The sequence below is a fragment of the Podarcis gaigeae genome (genome assembly GCF_964106915.1).
Source record: "Podarcis gaigeae genome assembly, chromosome: 14".
In the NCBI taxonomy this organism is placed as follows: Eukaryota; Metazoa; Chordata; class Lepidosauria; order Squamata; family Lacertidae; genus Podarcis; species Podarcis gaigeae.
The window spans coordinates 52,118,833-52,138,480 of record NC_139690.1 but is presented as its reverse complement, the minus strand read 5'-3'; the positions used below and the strand labels follow the sequence as shown (position 1 = coordinate 52,138,480).

Genomic DNA, 19,648 nt, shown 5'->3' with positions numbered 1-19,648 from the left:
GCAAATTTCGATGTTCTTTGAAATTCAGGTCTTTTCTAATTCTGCTTCCCAAATATTAGAGGAATACCTTTTAAAAAACACACACCAATAACTTATATTTTTAACTCTTACGGACTAAATGGAAGGCAATAATGTTAAAGTGTAAACAGACTAAATATCTAGCCCTACCCTGAAGCACACACACACACACACACACACACACACACACCCATCCAACATAATTGAGACACGTGGAGAGGCTGGAGAATCAAATTTGCTTTTTAAATTGTTGCTCAGGTGGTTGCAGAATTGCTCGCCTCTCTATTTCAAAGGACCAAATGCTGAGTCCAGATAGCTGCTCCTTCTCCATAAAGGATCCCAGGATCTGCTGCAACTTTCAAAGGCACATGGAGGGCATAAGAAGTGCCTGGTGGATCAGGCCCATGGTCCACCTGGTTTACCATCTTGTTCTGCCAGGGGACAGCCAGATGACCCAGTGGGAAACCCAGGATTCGAACCCAAGAGCCCTTTCTGGCTCTCCCTCTCCCGTGGCTTCTGGCAACTGGCATTGCTGCCTCCGTTGCTGTGTGCGGGAACGTTCAGGGTAGTAGTAGAGGGAATATTGTTAATTAATATCCTTCCTAACTTGTGCTAGCAAGTTCCTTTATGTAGCAGAGTTACATTCCCCTTTTTATATGCACAGCAGATAGCTGGTTGCGATCAAAAGTTAATATCAATTAATATTAATATCAATAACAGCAAAAACTCTCAACAAAATCCCCCCCCCCCAAATTCTGGATGCAACCCCTAGACGGCATGACCTCAGCTTATTTATTTATTCAATAAATAAAATAAACCTAGGCTCGGATCGAGTCCATGCAGGGATGGACCAGGAACGTGCAGGATCACATTGCCTTACACACGACAGAAACTTGAATCTAACCCAGGGCTCCCCAGAGTGAGTACACAAGGAAAGCCTCTTCTCTCTATCCTACTCTTCCGTAGACAACTCTGTACATTCCTTGGTGCGCAGTTGTGACCTTCACTCTTCCTTTCTACACACCGCCATCCCAGCTGGAGTCGTGGAAGGGGTTCCCTTCCTTCGTCCGAAGAGTTGGCCTCTCCTTTGTCCAGCAAAGGAGAAAGCGCAGATCTTTCCCCCAGTTAGGAATCAGGACCGAGTCAAATGGGATGTGGGTGGTGCTGTGGTCCAGACCAATGAACCTCTTGGGCTTGCTGATCAGAAGGTCGGCGGTTCGAATCCCCGTGATGGGGTGAGCTCCCGTTGCTCTGTCCCAGCTCCTGCCAACCTAGCAAATGGGTAGGCAAACTAAGCCCAGGGGCCGGATCCGGCCCAATCGCCTTCTAAATCCAGCCCGCGGACGGTTCGGGAATCAGTGTATTTTTACATGAGTCAAATGTGTCCTTTTTAAAAAAAATGCATTTCTGGGTTATTTGTGGGGCCTGCCTGGTGTTTTTACATGAGTCGAATATGTGCTTTTATTTAAAATGCATCTCTGGGTTATTTGTGGGGCATAGGAATCCGTTCATTCCCCTCCCCCCAAAAAAAATAGTTTGGCCCCCCACAAGGTCTGAGGGACAGTGGACCGGCCCCCTGCTGAAAAAGTTTGCTGACCCCTGACCTAGCAGTTCAAAAGCACGCCCAAAAGTGCAAGTAGATAAATAGGTACTGCTCCGGCAGGAAAGTAAACGGCGTTTCCGTGCGCTGCTCTGGTTCGCCAGAAGCGGCTTAGTCATGCTGGCCACATGACCCGGAAGCTGTATGCCGGCTCCCTCGGCCAGTAAAGCGAGATGAGCGCCGCAACCCCAGAGTCGGCCACGACTGGACCTAATGGTCAGGGGTCCCTTTACCTTTACCAAGGCTTTGGACCACCCAAGGCAGCTGCATGGCAGGGCCAGCCCACCTATGAGGTGAGGTTGCGGCAGAAAGCTGGGAGATCCAGCCTCCATGGTAAGGGGTGTCATCCAGCTCTGAATTGTAGAACGCTACAGCTGATTTATACTGTGGCAATCAATGGACTCAGAAAATAAGGGTGTTGGATTGGGGCCATTTTGATCCATTCCTAGAAAAAGAAAAACTCCATTTGCTCAAAAGCAAATCCTGCTGAGCTTACTTCTTGACCAATCTATCTTCCCACTCGTGATGATAATTGAAAACTTTGGGACAGGGCTATAGCTTAAACAGGACTTCTTCAGCCATCCCCAATTTCAAAGGTCTGGGAGAATGGGAGTTGTAGTCCAAAATTATCTGGAGGGCGCCAGGTTGGGACAGGCACCTGATCTATGGTTGCCCCACTTCTACAAATCTTCTCCTTACGCAAATCTAGACACCCTTGGATTTCCCAAGTCTCCGATTTTTCTGGTTATTTTTATGCTTTGTAAGATCTTCCTGCCGTATAATCAGCGGTGGGGCAGCTGTTACTATCGTCCTAAATGTTTTCTACTAACTTTTCATACAAATTTGTAGCTTCAGAGAAGAATGTCTGCGAACGAAACTGCGGATGAGATATAGACCCCCAGGGAAACGGGGGGAAGGAAACCCAATTGTTTTAAAACCACTTGTCTCTTGTTAAAATCAGTATTTTGTATTTAACACAGTGTTATTTAATATGGATTGTACTAAAGATCATGTTAGGGCAGACTGTTTCTTGTGGAATAAGATTTGGAAATAATAATAATAAAAGTTGCCTTGTTTGCAGTTGTCTCTTCGTCCTTCCATTTTGGGAAAGGGGTTTGGGCTTCCTTGGGCCATTTTAGGGATGGGAAGGGCAAGTCACTGGAACAAAACCTGTGATTAAAATTCTGGCAGCAACTGTAGCATACATAAAGACTCTCCTGGACTTTTTTTGAATTTTAATCGCAAAAGGTTGGGAGGGAGAGGATATCATCATCACTTTTAATTTGTATACTGCCTTTCTATCTTACAATACTCAAGGCGGTTTGCAAGCTGAAGAAACAAAGAATGTACACCTTAGAACAATCAAATGCAATACAAAAATAAAACAGCCTTAAAATAAGCAATCTACGTCAAATAAAGTAACATTCAACAATCATTAGAATAGTATAGAATAATATCAGCATATAAAAATTAAACAGAAACCCACTCTTAACAATGACAATAAATAATTTCGAAACTACAATCAATAAAAGAACGGCTAGCCACACTGCATAAAATAATACAATACAAATTGAGAAGCAGAGACTGGAGGGTGGGGCAAGGCAGGTGGAAGGAGGCCTTGCCTGAGGCTAAACCAGACTGGCAAAATAAATTAAGAGAGTATGCAGAATTGGTGAGACTGTCAGCAAGGTTACGTGACGTTACAGACGAAAAATTTATCAGAGAGTGGGATATATACGGAGTCTATGTAAAAGAACATTGTCAAAATATCAGTCCTTTGGCAGGTTTCAATTGAGTTTCTGCGTGTGAATTGGATAATCTTATAAAATTTAAAGTAAGTTGAACAACATGGAGAAAATAAAGTTAGGTGCGCATTCAAGGAATCCATCACAGGAACATAATGGGAAGACTAGAGGTCACGTTAAATTCAACTATAAAACAGTGTACAAAACAAGTATCAGTTAAGGAAAGAATGATGGTTTCCTTTTATTTTGTCTTTAACATCTTTTGATTATTTATGTTATACATTTTCCAAACTAATAAAGCATTAAAAAAAAGAAAGGAACAAAGCTTGTGACCAGTGAAAGACAATTTCCCCAACCTTCCAGATGTTTTGAACCCCAGCTTCCATCAACCACAGCGACCACCACAGCTGGACTGAATAAATCCCCATTTTAGGGAAGGGGGTTTGGCTAGATGACCCCTGGGGTCCCTTCAAACTTGGCAATTCTGTGATTCTAGAGAGGGTGAAATCCTGGAGGCGGCAAAACTGGGTGAAGCCTCTGTGAGTTCAGTCCAGCAAGGCAGAGGGAGGCAGCAGCCTCAGGTGGCTGGTTTTGGGAGCCAAGAAAGAGAAGCAATTGATTTATTTTTCAAAAGTTTTTTATTTGCCTCAGGTATCCAAATACCTCGGCTGGCCTCAGGGACTACGAACCCTGAATTGGTGTGCTGTTTGCTTCTCGGCCTCAGGCAGCAAAACACCCTGGAATGGCTCTATGGGGGGGGGGGGTTGTGTGTCATGTTTTAAAACGATTCACCTGTGTAAAAATAAAATAAAAAAATCTGTATCCTCTCATCCAATTGAAATAAAAAAATTAAGGTCTTTTATATATAATAAATGTTCATGGATTTGCCAGGCAAACACATGCATAAATGTATGGGCCACATGTCTGAGGCAGCACAGGAGGGCAGCCCTGGAGCCATTTTGGCTCCCAAACTGATCAAATGTTTTCTCTGCAAGGTCAAAGGGAAATGGAAACGCCTCCCCATTGTCTTTTCGTTCACAAAACCTGTCTTAAGGGTATACCTGTGTATGAATAGGGTGAGCCTGTGACCTGGCTCAGGAACTAAGTATTTGTCACTACAAAAGACTGGCCAGGCTCCCCAGGGTATCCAATCAAGCAAGCATTAACAGGTAACCTGCCAGACAGGAGGTAAACATCCTTCCTAACTTGCACTAGCAAGTTCCTTTACTTAGCAGAATTTCACATTCCCCTTTTAAACGCACAGCGGATAACTGGTTGCAGGCTTGTGTAAGCCTCTCACTATCAGGTTCCTGGTAAGTTCCCTTATTTCCCTCTTAAAAGAAGAAACACACCACAATCTTGTGTACAGTACAGTCATACCTCGGGATAAATATGCTTCAGGATAGGTATTTTCAGGTTGCGCTCTGCAGCGGCCCGGAAGTAACGGAGTCCGTTACTTCCGGGTTTTGCCACTCGCACGTGTGCAGACAGTCAAAAGGACGTCACACACATGCACAGAAGCAGTGAAATGCGATCCATGCATGCGCAGACATGCAGTCACATCTTACGTTCTGTTCAGGATGCGAACGGGGCTCCGGAACGGATCCCGTTTGCAGCCTGAGGTACCACTGTATATAAAAGAAGTTTACTCACATCATCAGTTCACAGTTGGATCCCTGAAGGCAGACTTAGTTACAAAGTATGTATATACATGTGGATCTATCCCATCTCAGTGTCCTCTCTTGGCTGGAATCCAAGAGAGCAATTCTAGCTAAAAGCTGCTCCAACGACGGAGAAGTGAAAAAGAGTGTGTGTGCTGCGTGACTTATCCTTTTGTTACCTGGACAGGTAAGGTCACGCCCACCTCTGGTCACATGCAAAGGAAGGATGCTCCAGCCCAGGAGGAAACAGGAAATTTCGACTGGCTGCACTATACATCCCCTTGCATGTCCACTCTAGGAAAACAAGGAATGTTGTACTTGACTGCTCCCTGTGGATTACATCCCACACCATCCAAGTTGGCGACTATCCCTGCCTCCTGTGGAAGGGAGTTCCACAGTTTATCTCTGCACTGCATGAAGAAGGGCTGTCTCTTATCCGCCCTGAATCTTCCAGTGCTGAGCTTCATTGGATGCCCGCAAAATGAGCACTTGGGCCTAGGCACCATTTACATTTTATCAAAGTAATTGTTGAAGTGAAATACAATTAAGAAGAAGTATATTAATATTGAAATAGAAATGAGCAAACCAGTGATATTTTAGGGAGCAGGCTAGTACGCAGAGCCATGACTTACATCATAGGAGCCTACACAACACAAAACACTGTTGCTGTGTGTAGGTTTTATTTTATTTGTTTTTTATCTTATATTTTGGAAATGTACATCCAGTTTTTTGTTCCTTTAATATTTTGGGGGGGGGGGCAAGAGAGTGGGGCTCTAAGCTATAGCTTGTTTAGCTCATACGCAAATCCAGCACTGGGTTGGATAGTTACAATGGAATCATAGAATCATAGAGTTGGAAGAGACCACAAGGGCCATCGAGTCCAACCCCCTGCCAAGCAGGAAACACCATCAGAGCACTCCTGACATATGGTTGTCAAGCCTCTGCTTAAAGACCTCCAAAGAAGGAGACTCCACCACACTCCTTGGCAGCAAATTCCACTGTCAAACAGCTCTTACTGTCAGGACGTTCTTCCTAATGTTTAGGTGGAATCTTTTTTCTTGTAGTTTGGATTCATTGCTCCGTGTCTGCTTCTCTGGAGCAGCAGAAAACAACCTTTCTCCCTCCTCTCTGTGACATCCTTTTATATATTTGAACATGGCTATCATATCACCCCTTAACCTCCTCTTCTCCAAGCTAAACATGCCCAGCTCTCTTAGCCGTTCCTCATAAGGCATCGTTTCCAGGCCTTTGACCATTTTGGTTGCCCTCCTCTGGACACGTTCCAGTTTGTCAGTGTCCTTCTTGAACTGTGGTGCCCAGAACTGGACACAGTACTCCAGGTGAGGTCTGACCAGAGCAGAATACAGTGGCACTATTACTTCCCTTGATCTAGATGCTATACTCCTATTGATGCAGCCCAGAATTGCATTGGCTTTTTTAGCTGCCGCGTCACACTGTTGGCTCATGTCAAGTTTGTGGTCAACCAAGACTCCTAGATCCTTTTCACATGTACTGCTCTCAAGCCAGGTGTCACCCATCTTGTATTTGTGCCTCTCATTTTTTTTGCCCAAGTGCAATACTTTACATTTCTCCCTGTTAAAATTCATCTTGTTTGTTTTGGCCCAGTTCTCTAATCTGTCAAGGTCGTTTTGAAGTGTGATCCTGTCCTCTGGGGTGTTAGCCACCCCTCCCAGTTTGGTGTCATCTGCAAATTTGATCAGGATGCCCTTGAGTCCATCATCCAAGTCGTTGATAAAGATGTTGAATAAGACCGGGCCCAAGACAGAACCCTGTGGCACCCCACTAGTCACTCTTCTCCAGGATGAAGAGGAACCATTGATGAACACCCTTTGGGTTCGGTCAGACAGCCAGTTACAAATCCACTGAGTGGCAGCATAGTCAATGGTCTCGGTGGTGGGGTGCACATTTTTATTCTTAACAAAATAAAAATTTCCTTCCAGTAGGACCTTAGAGACCAACTAAGTTTGTTATTGGGATGAGCTTTTGTGTGCATGCATGAAGTCTGAGGAAGTGTGCATGCACACGAAAAGCTCATATCAATAACAAACTTAGTTGGTCTCTAAGGTGCTATTGGAAGGAATTTTTTTGTTTGTTTGTTTCGACTACGGCAGACCAACACGGCCTACCTGTAACTAGAACTATTTTTATTCTTGTTTTTGTATTATTATTAAAAAAGGTAAAGGGACCCCTGACCATTAGGTCCACTTGTGGCCGACTCTGGGGTTGTGGCGCTCATCTCTCTTTATTGGCGGAGGGAGCCGGCGTACAACTTCCGGGTCATGTGGCCAGCATGACTAAGCTGCCTCTGGCGAAACTTTGACGTGCTTTCGAACTGCTAGGTTGGCAGGAGTGTATGATTATTACATTGCCAAAATAAAATTAAAGAAAATAAAAATAAAAATAAAAGTGCTGGTACTCACTATGAAGTTGTTTCAGTGAATGAATGAATTTTATTATTTCCATCACAGACCAGTTCCAGCCCACATACAATATCAAGGAAGTCATAAAACAGGATAGAGATACATTTGAATTTGCAATTAGGTATAACAGGGACACTGTGGCGGGGTGCGCTCCCGCTGCTCGGTCCCAGCGCCTGCCAACCTAGCAGTTCGAAAGCACCTCTGGGTGCAAGTAGATAAATAGGGACCGCTTACCAGCGGGAAGGTAAACGGCGTTTCCGTGTGCGGCTCTGGCTCGCCAGATGCAGCTTTGTCACGCTGGCCACGTGACCCGGAAGTGTCTCCGGACAGCGCTGGCCCCTGGCCTCTTAAGTGAGATGGGTGCACAACCCCAGAGTCTGTCAAGACTGGCCCGTTCGGGCAGGGGTACCTTTACCTTTACCTTTATAACAGGGACAATACAGATAGGTAGCCGTGTTGGTCTGCCATAGTCAAAACAAAATAAAAAAATTCTTTCCAGTAGCACCTTAAAGACCAACTAAGTTAGTTCTTGGTATGAGCTTTCGTGTGCATGCACACTTCTTCAGATTCAGGTATCTGAAGAAGTGTGCATGCACACGAAAGCTCATACCAAGAACTACCGGTAACTTAGTTGGTCTTTAAGGTGCTACTGGAAGGAATTTTTTTTTTTTTTGTAGGGACAATACAGATATAGCAACAGTTAAAAATATATATAAATTAAAACTTAGAGTTGTTTCAGTAAGTGCCATATTTTAAACACGGGGCGGGTACTGCGTACCTGAGAGTACCTCCAAAAAACAACAACATCCCAGCTGTTCCTAATCCTGGCTTCTCCGCCTGGCTCTTCCGCCCATCCGCCACGTGGCGGCGCCGCGACCCGCTCGGCTGCCGCCTCCGCTCGGGGCTCATCTCCGCCCCGGCGGCCGGGACGTGCGCTAGGAGCGGGAGGGCGAAGGAGCCTCGGCCGGACTCGCCTCCTCCGGAGCCTTCCAGCAGCCGGCTGCCAGGGCGCCCGACGCCCACGATGCCCCGGGCGCCGCACGGAGGAGGACGCCGCGGGAGGTGAGTGGCTGGATCGGGGCACTTCGGGATGCGCCCTGGAAGGTGGCACCGGAGTGGCGCCGCGAAGCGCAAGGGCGAAGCGGGGGATGGAGGTGCTTGTTGCTGCCTGAGCGCAATTTAGGGAGGAAAGGAGAGGGGCGGGGTGGGGATGCCAAGGAGGGGCTCCCCTCCTCGCCCCCCAAAAGAGAGAAAAACTGTTCCGAGCAGTGGGTGCAAAGGAATTCGGGCTTCGCGGACGTGCCAAGCGGCGGAGCCAGAAAGTGGGACAGGTTGACATAGAGACGGAGTTCGCGGCGCCCGCAAACACACCAGCGCACCGCGCGCACGGTCGGGTTGCAGTGCAAGCGCGGATCCCGAGATCCCAGCCAGGGACTGGGAAGGGAAGGGGTCAGGATCAGGATCAGTGCCGGATTTAGAAGAAGCTAAACAAGCTATAACTTAGGGCCCCACTCTCTTGCCCTCCCAAAAAAAAAAAAATTAAAGGGGGAAAAACGATGTACATTTCCAAAATATAAGATAAAAAACAAATAAAATAAAACCTACCTACAGCAAGGTAGGGTCCTGTGATCTAAGTAAGGAGCCCCGCCTGCTAGCCTGCTCCCTAAAAGATCACTGCTTTGCTCATTTCTATATATAGGGTTCCTACAAAAAAAAATCAGGAGTCCCTTTACCTTTACCTTCACATAAAATATGTATTTTATGATAAAATAGATGTTTTGTTTTGTTATGTGCATGAGATACCTATTAGGTCCATAAATTGCCATATAGCATATAGTCAACACAAAAAACAGTGGCAATTTGTTGTTGGCAAAGGACAGCTGGACATTTAATGGGCCCCATTACCTTCAGGAGTTTAGGGCCTCATCAAACCTAAATCCGGCCCTGGTCAGGATCCGTGCCCCGGACCCTTGAGATCGTTGAACGCGGGTTTTTAAAAAAAGATAGTGCACTTTCATAGCCCTGATGTACAGGAAGGAACAAGGACATAAGAAAATAATAGTAATAGTAATAGTAATAGTAATAGTAATACTACTAATAATAATATTTAATATTTATACCCCGCCCATCTGGCTGGCTGTACTTCCCGAGCCACTCTGGGCAGCTTCCAACAAAATATTAAAATACAGTAATGCACCAAACATTAAAAGCTTCCCTAAACAGGGCTGCCTTCAGAGGCTGGCTGCAAAAGGCTGGCTGCAGGATCAGGCCAGTGGCCAAATACTCCCAATGATGCAGGAATGTGGATAGACTGCCTCTGGAGCTGGAGGCTCTGTAAAAAGAGGCTGGCCACCGCATCAGGTCAGTGGCCCAAGTAGTCCAGGGAAACCTGCAGTAAGCAGGATCTGGGCACATGTGCCCTCTTCTCCCAACCTGAATCTTCCAGGAACTGGGGTTCAGGAGCATTTCTGCCTCTGACTGTGGAGGCAGAGGAGAGCTGTCCTGACTATGTGGCCACCGAGAGCCCTCTTCTCCTCCTCTTCCTCCATGGCAAGTGGTGCTAGGAGAGATGTTTCCCTCCACCCACGAAAAGCGACAGGTTTGTGAGGCTGGGACCCAAAGTCGTTCATTACCACGGATTAATTAAGCGGCTAATAGAAGCATTTCAGACAGAGTGGCTCCAAAGGGGAGCTTGCAAGCACAGCTGACTTGCGAAAGGTCTGGACTCCGTAACAGACGCACAGCTGAGAGTTGAGTTTGGCCCATAGGTTTGGACACTCAAAGTTTATGTCTTTAGGACCCACCTTATTTTTACAGTTGGAAGTTTGTGTGTGCTGGGCCCGGGGGTAACCTGAGCAACGCGGTCCAGGTCCGGTCCCGAATCCAAGGGTTCCATGAAGAGTCAGTCCAACAGGGCCAAGGCAGGAAACTGGGCTAGGTCAGGCACAGGATGACCGGCAGGTTCTGGCAAACAGCAACATTGCTCCAGCAACCTGGGGCGGGGTCTGACAGCCTTTTATCTCTGTTGGGGTAACAGCCGGTCCTGATCCCCCAGCGACTCACCTCCCTGTCTCACCCAAAGGCAAGCACTCCTCCTGTGAGTACTCAGGTCTCTCCTTCTCTCAGACCTCAGTCTCTGCAGCTCAGGAGACTTCGGTGGGTTACTAGACCCAGGGGCCGCCTCAGCCTCCCCTGACCCAATTGGTAGTGGAGCAGCTGCATGTGAACGAGGTAGTCCCCGCATCTGGAGCCAGGGCAGGCTCAGGCCCCGGACTCGGCCCAGCTGGTGTTTGTTGCAGGGAAACCTGTGCAGACTGGGGCTCTTCAGAATCAGGCCCCAGACTCGGTTCAGATGCCGCCTGAGGCAAAGGATCTGGTGCAGACTGAGACTCCTCTGGCTCCAAGTCCGAGCCTGAGTCCCAGGCCATCACATTGTGGAATCATGTAATCGTCAAATCGTCAAGTTGGAATGGACCCTGGAGGTCCTCTATTCCAACCCCCTGCAAGGCCCGGGACCACAGCTGACGGGTGTCCATCTAACCTCTGCTTGAAAACCTCTGGCGAAGGAGCAGAGGCTTAGAGTCCACCGCTGAGTTGTTCTAAGGTGTTTTAATGCTGCCACCTGCCATGGAACTTTAGGGTGAAGGCTGGGGCATCGGTAATAATAATACGGTACTAATAGCAACATGGGTGCCCGGGATGGGAACACAGGTCCCAGGGGACAGGGGTGGACTTTGGTAATATGGCGCCCTGAGTGAGGACAAAATTTGACACCCTAAAAATTTATTGGGGGCCCTCTCAGTTTCTGTTCTGCGCTGGCTCTCAAGTGCTCTATGTTCTAGCTGCAGTAACTCAATCGCCCGTCTGACCGGGGCCTAACTCTGATTAGGAACCCATATAAATATAGGTGGTGTTGTTGTTGTTGTTGTTACAGTAATACCTCGGGTTACAGATGCTTCAGGTAGCGTTTTTTCAGGTTATGGACGCGCCAAAACCCAGAAGTACCAGAACGGGTTACTTCCAGGTTTCGGCAGTTTTTCAGGTTATGGACGCGCCAAAACCCAGAAGTACCGGAACGGGTTACTTCCAGGTTTCGGCAGTTTTTCAGGTTATGGACGCGCCAAAACCCAGAAGTACCGGAACGGGTTACTTCCAGGTTTCGGCAGTTTTTCAGGTTATGGACGCGCCAAAACCCAGAAGTACCGGAACGGGTTACTTCCAGGTTTCGGCAGTTTTTCAGGTTATGGACGCGCCAAAACCCAGAAGTACCGGAACGGGTTACTTCCAGGTTTCGGCAGTCGTGCATGCGCAGAAGTGCTAAATCGCGCTTTGCGCATGCACAGAAGTGCTAAATCGCAACTCGAGCGTGCGCAGAGGCGGCAATGTGGGTTGCGAATGCTGCGGGTTGCGAATGTGCCTCCCACACAGATTGTGTTCGCAACCCGAGCGTCCACTGTATTATTATTATTATTATTAATATTATTATTATTATTATTATTATTATTATTATTATTATTTTGTGCTCCCTTGACTCGGCACCTTGTGTGGAGGAGGAGATGATTCTTAAACCGCACTGGGAACTGTAGCACTGGGAGGGGATGGTGCTTTCCCAGCTACAATCCTCAATAGACATCCCAGGACTCTTGGGGACTGTTTAAAGCGGGGCTGTTTTGGTTCTAATGCATCGTGCCAACGTGGCCACAGATACCTACCTAAAAGCCATGCTAATAGAGCAGGCGCACACAGGCAGAACCGGCTGTTGTGTGGGGTATCAGAAGTGGGGCCTGCAAGTCCAGGAGTGATGTTTGCAGCTAGATTAGTGGGGGGTTAGTGGGAGATATTTGGGGAAAGGCCCATGCAGAATATTCCTGGTCCAGTCCCTGCTGACATCTCTGAGAGAGGATTCTCTCTCAAACTCTAGAGAGCTGCTGCCGGCCTGTGTGGACAGCACTGAGCCTGATGGAGCAATGTTCTGACTCTGCAGAAAGCAGCCTCTCCGATGGCTGCGCAAGACCTGCAGCACAGGCTGACCTTGAGATGTCCGTTGAGGCAGACGGACCGGAAAGGTGAGCTGGCAACCTGGACGCAGAGACGCTGAAATGGAGACGGGCAGAGAGGTGTGGGAATCAGGGGACGCGCCAGTGCGCAAAAGGAGCTCCTTGGCAGTGGAGCAGAAATGGACACGCAGGGGACGAGAAGGAAGGGAGGACGCATCCTTGCGAGGCGCAGGAGGGAGGAAAACCACACACAAAGTGGCGTGCGGTTTCACAAACGCATTTTCTCTCCCAGAGAATCCTGGGAACTGGACTTTCTTAATGGATGCCTGCTGTGGATGCTTCAGCTGAGATTCCTGCATTGTAGGGGGATGGGATTGATGACCCCTGGGGTGTCCTCCAGCTCTACGATTATTCTGTGGTTTTATAAGGGTTGTGGGGAATGGTAGCTCTGCGAGGTGTGAACTGTTAGAATTCCTGCTCCGTGTCTGCAGTCATGGGATTGTTGTCGATCACATGCCAGTGTATGTTTTGACTCCACAGAGTGGGAAGTGACAGAGACAGGATGTTTGTGTTACTGTGTTCCGTGAAGTGGGACTGTTGTCCTTTGCTCTTTTTCTCTTTGCTGTCTGATGCTAGAGAGAGAGGGAGCCATGTTGCAGTGCTCTGCGTGTGTTTAGATGTAAATAAAGTAGATTAGCCAAAATGCTGAGTTGCTGAGGTCTGTTACACAAGCTGCAAAGACTCTGCGGATCCCTAAGTGTGCCGATGTCTGTTGGCATCGGTCGCTGTGATGTTCAGGGAGAAGAAAGCTTATGAAGCTCCCGAATGAAAGTCCAGGAGGGAGAGAACATGCCAGTCGGGCATGTGTCTCTGCCAGGGTCCTACTCGAGTGTAGGCTGGGGAATGGTAGCTCTGCGAGGTGTGAACTACAGCCCCCAGAATTCTTTGAGGGAAAGGATGTGCTTTGATGAGGCTGAGAACGGGAAGATTTGGGACAGATACAAGAAATAGAATAGAATTAGAATAGAATTTATTATTTATACCCCGCCCATCTGGCTGGGTTTCCCCAGCCACTCTGGGCGGCTTCCAATAAAGTATTAAAATACAGTAGTCTGTTAAACATTAAAAGCTTCCCTAAGCAGGGCTGCCTTCAGATGTCTTCTAAAAGTCTGGTAGTTGTTCTTCTCTTTGATGTCTGGTGGGAGGGCATTCCACAGGGCGGGTGCCATTACCAAGAAGGCCCTCTGCCTGGTTCCCTGTAACTTGGCTTCTTGCAGTGAGGGAACCACCAGAAGGCCCTCAGCGCTGGACCTCAGTGTCCGGGTAGAATGATGGGGGTGGAGATGCTCCTTCAGGTATACTGGACTGAGGCCGTTTCGGGCTTTCAAAGTCAGTACCAACACTTTGAATTTTGCTTGGAAACGTAATGGGAGCCATTGTACCTCTTTCAGGACTGGTGTTATACGGTCTCTGCAGCTGCTCCCAGTCCCCAGTCCAGCTGCCGCATTCTGGATTAGTTGTAGTTTCTAGGTCACCATCAAAGATGGCCCCACACAGAGCGCATTGCAGTAGTCCAAGCGGGAGATAACCAGAGCATGCACCACTCTGGCGAGACAGTCTGCAGGCAGAGAGGGTCTCATCCTGCGTACCAGATTGAGCTGGTAAACAGCCGCCCTGGACACAGAATTGACCTGCACCTCCATGGACAGCTGTGAGTCCAGAATGACTCCCAGGCTGCACACCTGGTCCTTCAGGGGCACAGTTACCCCATTCAGGACCAGAGAGTCCCCGACACCTGCCTGCCTCCTGTCCCCCCAAAAGAGTACTTCTGTCTTGTCAGGATTCAACCTCAATCTGTTATCCGCCATCCAACCTCCAACTGCCTCCAGACACTCACACAGGACCTTCACCGCCTTCTCTGGTTCTGATTTAAGAGAGAGGTAAAGCTGGGTGCCATCCGCATATTGAGGAACACCCAGCCCAAACCCCTGATGATCTCTCCCAGTGGTTGCACGTAGAGGAAATGTAAACTGTGGAACCCCCTGCTGCAGGAGGCAGGGACGGCCACCACCTCGGATGGCTTTAAAAGAGGGCAAATTTATTGAGGAGAGGGCTCTGCACTGCCTCCGCTGTCCTTCACACAACCCTGCTTCCAGGCTTCCCATGAGGGGCAACCGGTTGGCCCTTGCGAGAACGGGATGCTGGCCCAGATGGGCCACTGGCCTGATCCTGCCGGCTCTCCTTAGGTTCTTCTGTTTAAAGGGTTGCTGTGCACAGAGGCGACCAGCTCAGCAGCTGACACGAAGAGCCTGCCTCGTGTTTTCCATTCCCTCAGAAAGTGCAGCCAGGAAAAAAATAGCTGGACGGTGAGTCGAGGCCCATCTGGTTGCTGTTGGTGACCAAGCCGGGCCTGGTGGCAGAAGCCAGGCCAGCTCCCAAGTGGACGGGGCCACGAACGAGGCTCTTTTGCCATTTGCGGGATCTAAAACCATGCCCTAGGACAGCAGTGGTCAACTGGACTCATGTGGGCTAGATTCCCCCACCCTATATATTTCTATTTACACCCCCCAAAGGGTCTTCTATCAAAATGGTGAGGAAGGATGGTGCGTAAGAGTTAAGGTCCGTGCAGCTCCCACTGTACGCAAAAGGAAGGATTTTTTAAAAAGTTTGGTGTTACAACAAGGCGGATATTCAATAGGTGAAGCTTTTTCACCTGCTGAATTTCTGCCTGACTCAGGCACAGGAAGCCTCCAGCAACCTCAGTGGTTTCCCCCACACATTCTTTGTCTTTCTGTTTTCGAGGGCTTCCAGAAGACTGAGGGAGGCATGGATGGGGGGGGGGGATATGGGACCCTCTGCTCCCAATATGTTGTTTCAACCCCTTTAGCATTCTTGCCCTGTTGAGGCTGCCTGGGTTTCCCTGAGAAATGTTTGCAATACGTTCTGCGGCCATAGGGAGAAAACCCGGAGAAGCGTCAGGTAACTGAGCTGCTTGGGGAGTTTCTCTTTCCAGAGCTCTGTGTGATCAGCTAATTACGACAAAGTCATTATTGCTGTAATAAAACCGTCATTAGGCATCCCATTGAGACCTCTGCGTTAGCGCCAGGAACACTAGCAAATGCCACAGAGTCTATTTCTGTTGGATTAAGAGCAAAAACCTGCATCGCTGCTTCTGTCCCCCCAACCCCCTTCCTGGGCTGGGGAAGCATTTGCAATTCCTATGCACTGCGTGATTTTTTAAGGAGCCAATGTTACATTTCAGACATCAGCCCTGAGTTGAGCGGAAAAGGAAGGAAAATATTTTCAGGTTGCTATGTGCCCATATCAGGATTGAAGGCTTGCAGGCGACTGGAAATTCATTTATTTATTGCATGAGGTTTCAATGCCGCTGGACTGTGTAAAAAAGAAACCTCGCGGTGGTTTACAGTAAGAAAAAAGCAAGTGTCACTGTTGTTGTTGGCATCTGTCTGACAATGGAGTGCACCTCCGGAGGTGAAGTCAAACCGCTGCATTAGAAACTGACCTCCCCGGGGTGCAGGCCTGGGCAGTGTGCATGGAAGTCCTGGGATGCCCAGCTGACGAGACACACACACACACACACACACCCGGCCTCGCCAATGTGCTCCAAAAGAAAGCGATGCAAGACATTTGGCATAAGCGTGGTTGCAGCCGTTGCTGGAAGGAGGCGTGAAAGGCGCCATCCAACTGTCTTAGGGACTCCACTCTCGATTTATGAGGGACGTGGGTGGCACTGTGGTCTAAACGACAGAGCCTAGGGCTTGCCTATCAGAAGGTTGGCGGTTCGAATCCCCGTGATGGTGTGAGCTCCAGTTGCTGTGTCCCTGCTCCTGCCAACCTAGCAGTTCGAAAGCACCTCAAAGTGCAAGTAGATAAATAGGTACCACTCCGGCGGGAAGGTAAACGGCGTTTCCGTGCGCTGCTCTGGTTCACCAGAAGCGGCTTTGTCCTGCTGGCCACATGACCCGGAAGCTGTACGCCGGCTCCCTCGGCCAATAAAGTGAGATGAGCGCCGCAACCCCAGACTGGACCTAATGGTCAGGGGTCCCTTTACCTTTACCTTTCCTCCTGAGCCTTTTCTTCTCCTGATGGTATCCCACAAGGTAGCGGAGGTTTAGGGTCAGAGTTTTCCTTCTCCCAGGTCGGCTCTCTTCCCAGGCCGACGAGCCCATCTGCCCCTCACTTCCTTCCACAGCAGGGGCAGAAACTGCTTTCTTGACAGTTGGACCCAGGGCCGGATTTAGGTTGGATGAGGCCCTAAGCTACTGAAGGTAACGGGGCCCTTGATATGTCCAGCTGTCCTTTGCCAACAACAAATTGTCGCTGTTTTTTGCGTTGAATATATGCTATATGGTAATATATGGACCTCATAGGTATCTCAAGCCATTTGCGCATGTTGCCCTGCAACCAGTCCATGCAGAATGTAGGCTCCCTATATATAGAAAGGAGCAAAGCAGGGATATTTGAGGGAGCAGGCTAGCAGGCGGGACCCATGACTTACATTATAGGAGCCTACACAACACAACACACTCTTGCTGTATGTAGGTTTTATTTTGTTTGTTTTTTATCTTATATTTTGGAAATGTACATCCAGTTTTCATTCCTTTAATTTTTTTGGGGGGGGCACAGGCTAGAAATAGATGTACTGATGGACTTTGGTTTAGGGACCATAACCGGGAAAGGGAGGGGGGGATTTGGGAATCCAAAGGGTGTTAAAATATAATTTGTTTAGATCTTGTTCATATGTTTATTTTTTGTAACTTTTATGGAAGGTGGGAAAATCGCGGAAGGGAGATTTAGGTCGACTTTAGGAAAAAGGTTTAAAATTAACTTAAAATTGGTTTTTTTAGATTAAATAGATATAAGATTTTAAATAAGTACTTGTTGAGTGGACAAAAATGAAATTATAACACAGAAGGGGGAGGTGCGAGGAGGTCGGGGAAATAAGGTTTAAGAAAGAAAGGGATTGGAATTATACCTGTTTGTTTGTTTGTTTGTGTATGTTTTTATGTTGGTTTGTGTTTGTGTGTTTATAATTGGAAACCTCAATAAATATTATATTAAAAAAAAAATAATAATAATTTGGGGGGGCCCTCAAGAGAGTGGGGCCCTAAGCTATCGCTTGTTTAGCTTATACGTGAATCCGTCAGTGGTTGGACCTGTCATTGCTCTTTTCTGCTCAGTCTGCTGGAGCCTGTCTTTAATTGATCAGGCTGCAAATTAAACTGGGAAACCTGCCCCTAGCTGGAATTTCCTGGGCCTCTCGGAGGCTATCCGCCATCCGCTCTCTTGATGTTTTTGCATCACCGAACCAACTGCTCTCTTGAGGCCTTCGTCGCCTGGCGCTCAGCTGGCCGTTTAAGGGGAGCCATTTGCCGAAAGAGGCCCGAGAAATTTCCGCTACCGAGAGACCTCATTGCAAAACCAGCCGGGGAACAAACGCTCCCTGGCACCTCGCTCCACTTTCCATGTGTACCACCCTTGGCTCGGAATCGCACCAGCCTGCAGGAAGCTAACCGTGTCGCTTGCTTGCAGCCGAGATGTTTTCGGTTCTGCAGTTTGCCACGTGTCCCCCGAGCTTCGCTGCCAGGGAGGCGATGCACCGAAGAAGATCCCCAGAAGCAGGCAGTGCAGAGAGCCTGGCACCAAGTGCTTTTGCTGGGTGCTGCAGTGCAATGCCCACCTTGGGGAGGGAGGGCACCTAAACTTAGCTGCTGAAAGGGAAGCTTTGCTTTGCACCCTCTCTCTGCCCCACCTCCCTGCACATTTTCTTTGCAGTTTTGGCACCCTCCTCTCTCCCACATTATGGGTGCTGGAAGGCTCTACTTCACCCCTCTCTGAGCTCTCCGCTGAAGGCCTCTGAGGGGGCCAAAGTTTAATTGTCCTGATCCCTATCCTTTTGCCCCCACCGCCCAGGGCAATAGGTACCACTGTATAGTCATACCTCGGGTTGAAATAGCTTTGGGTCGAGCACTTTCAGGTTGCACTCCGCGGCGACCCGGAAGTAATGGAACACATTACTTCCGGGTTTCGCCGCTCGTGCATGCACAGACGGTCAAAATGACGTCAAGCGCATGCGCAGAAGCGGTCAACCGCGACCCACAGATGCGCAGACGTGGGTTGTGTTTACTTCAGGATGCGAATGGGGCTCCGGAATGGATCCTTTTCGTATCCAGAGGTACCACTATATCTCCTTGGCTCGGGGGTTGCATATCTCCATCAGGCATAGGCAAACTCGGCCCTCTAGATGTTTTGGGACTGCAATTCCCATCATCCCTGACCACTGGTCCTGTTAGCTAGGGATGGTGGGAGTTGTAGTCCCAAAACATCTGGAGGGTCGAGTTTGCCTATGCCTGCTCCATACCCTCCAATGTTTCTCCATGAAAATAGGGATGTCGTAAGGAAAAGCGGGACATTCCGGGTTTCTGTAAATCCGGGGCTGTCCCTGGAAAATAGGGGTGCTTGGAGGGTCTGGGACTAGCAATCGGAGCAGGATCATAGCTCAGAGGCAGGCTGGGCAAGCGACGGTATCTCCTAGTAGAATCGGGAGAGACTCCCTTGTCCGAAATCCTGGAGAGCTGCTGCCAGCCAGTGTTGACAGTATGGAGCAGTGGCCTGGCTGTGTAGAGATGGCAGCTCCCTATGTTTGCAGGCATGTCAGAAGAACGAGGGGACTTTGAGCCGTGCTGGTTGAAGGACGGGTGGATTTCCAGCCCTGCTTGCAGGTCTGCCCAGACAGCCCCTCTGCTGAGTAAAAAGCAAAATGGATACAGCTGCTCTTCTTAAGAGAGAGCCAGACCATTGGCTCCACCTAGCTCATATCGCCTGCACTGACTGCCAGCAGTTCTCCTGGGTTTCACACAGGGAGCCCTACCTGGAGAACCTAGGACCTTCCACATGTAGCTCTGCCGTTGAGCTGCAGCCCTTCTGCACCGGGCTAGCACCCTGTGCTACAACTCCCGGGACGGCAAGGCACGCTGGCTGGGGGCTGAAATCCGGCAGCATCCGGGTGGCGGCTGCCCTTTGAAGATTTCTTGGGGTGACAAGGGAAGGAGGGAAAGAGGTCGCTGCAGGGCTGAGGGCCCCGGAGAGACTGGTGTACGCAAAGTGGGACGGGAGCCAGCGAAGCCACGGCGAATGACGTCCCATCGCAGCTCTTAGAATAGAA

General features: G+C 48.9%; 1 protein-coding gene across 1 annotated transcript in view; it reads left to right on the top strand.

Annotated features, from left to right (window-relative positions):
- Positions 1 to 8,324: 8,324 nt before the first annotated feature.
- Positions 8,325 to 19,648, top strand: part of RADIL (Rap associating with DIL domain) — a 76,514-nt gene continuing 65,190 nt past the window's right edge. Inside the window, exon 1 of the mRNA XM_083711334.1 lies at positions 8,325 to 8,527. The gene's annotated coding sequence lies outside the window, so the exon portion shown is untranslated. The remainder of the gene's footprint in view (positions 8,528 to 19,648) is intronic.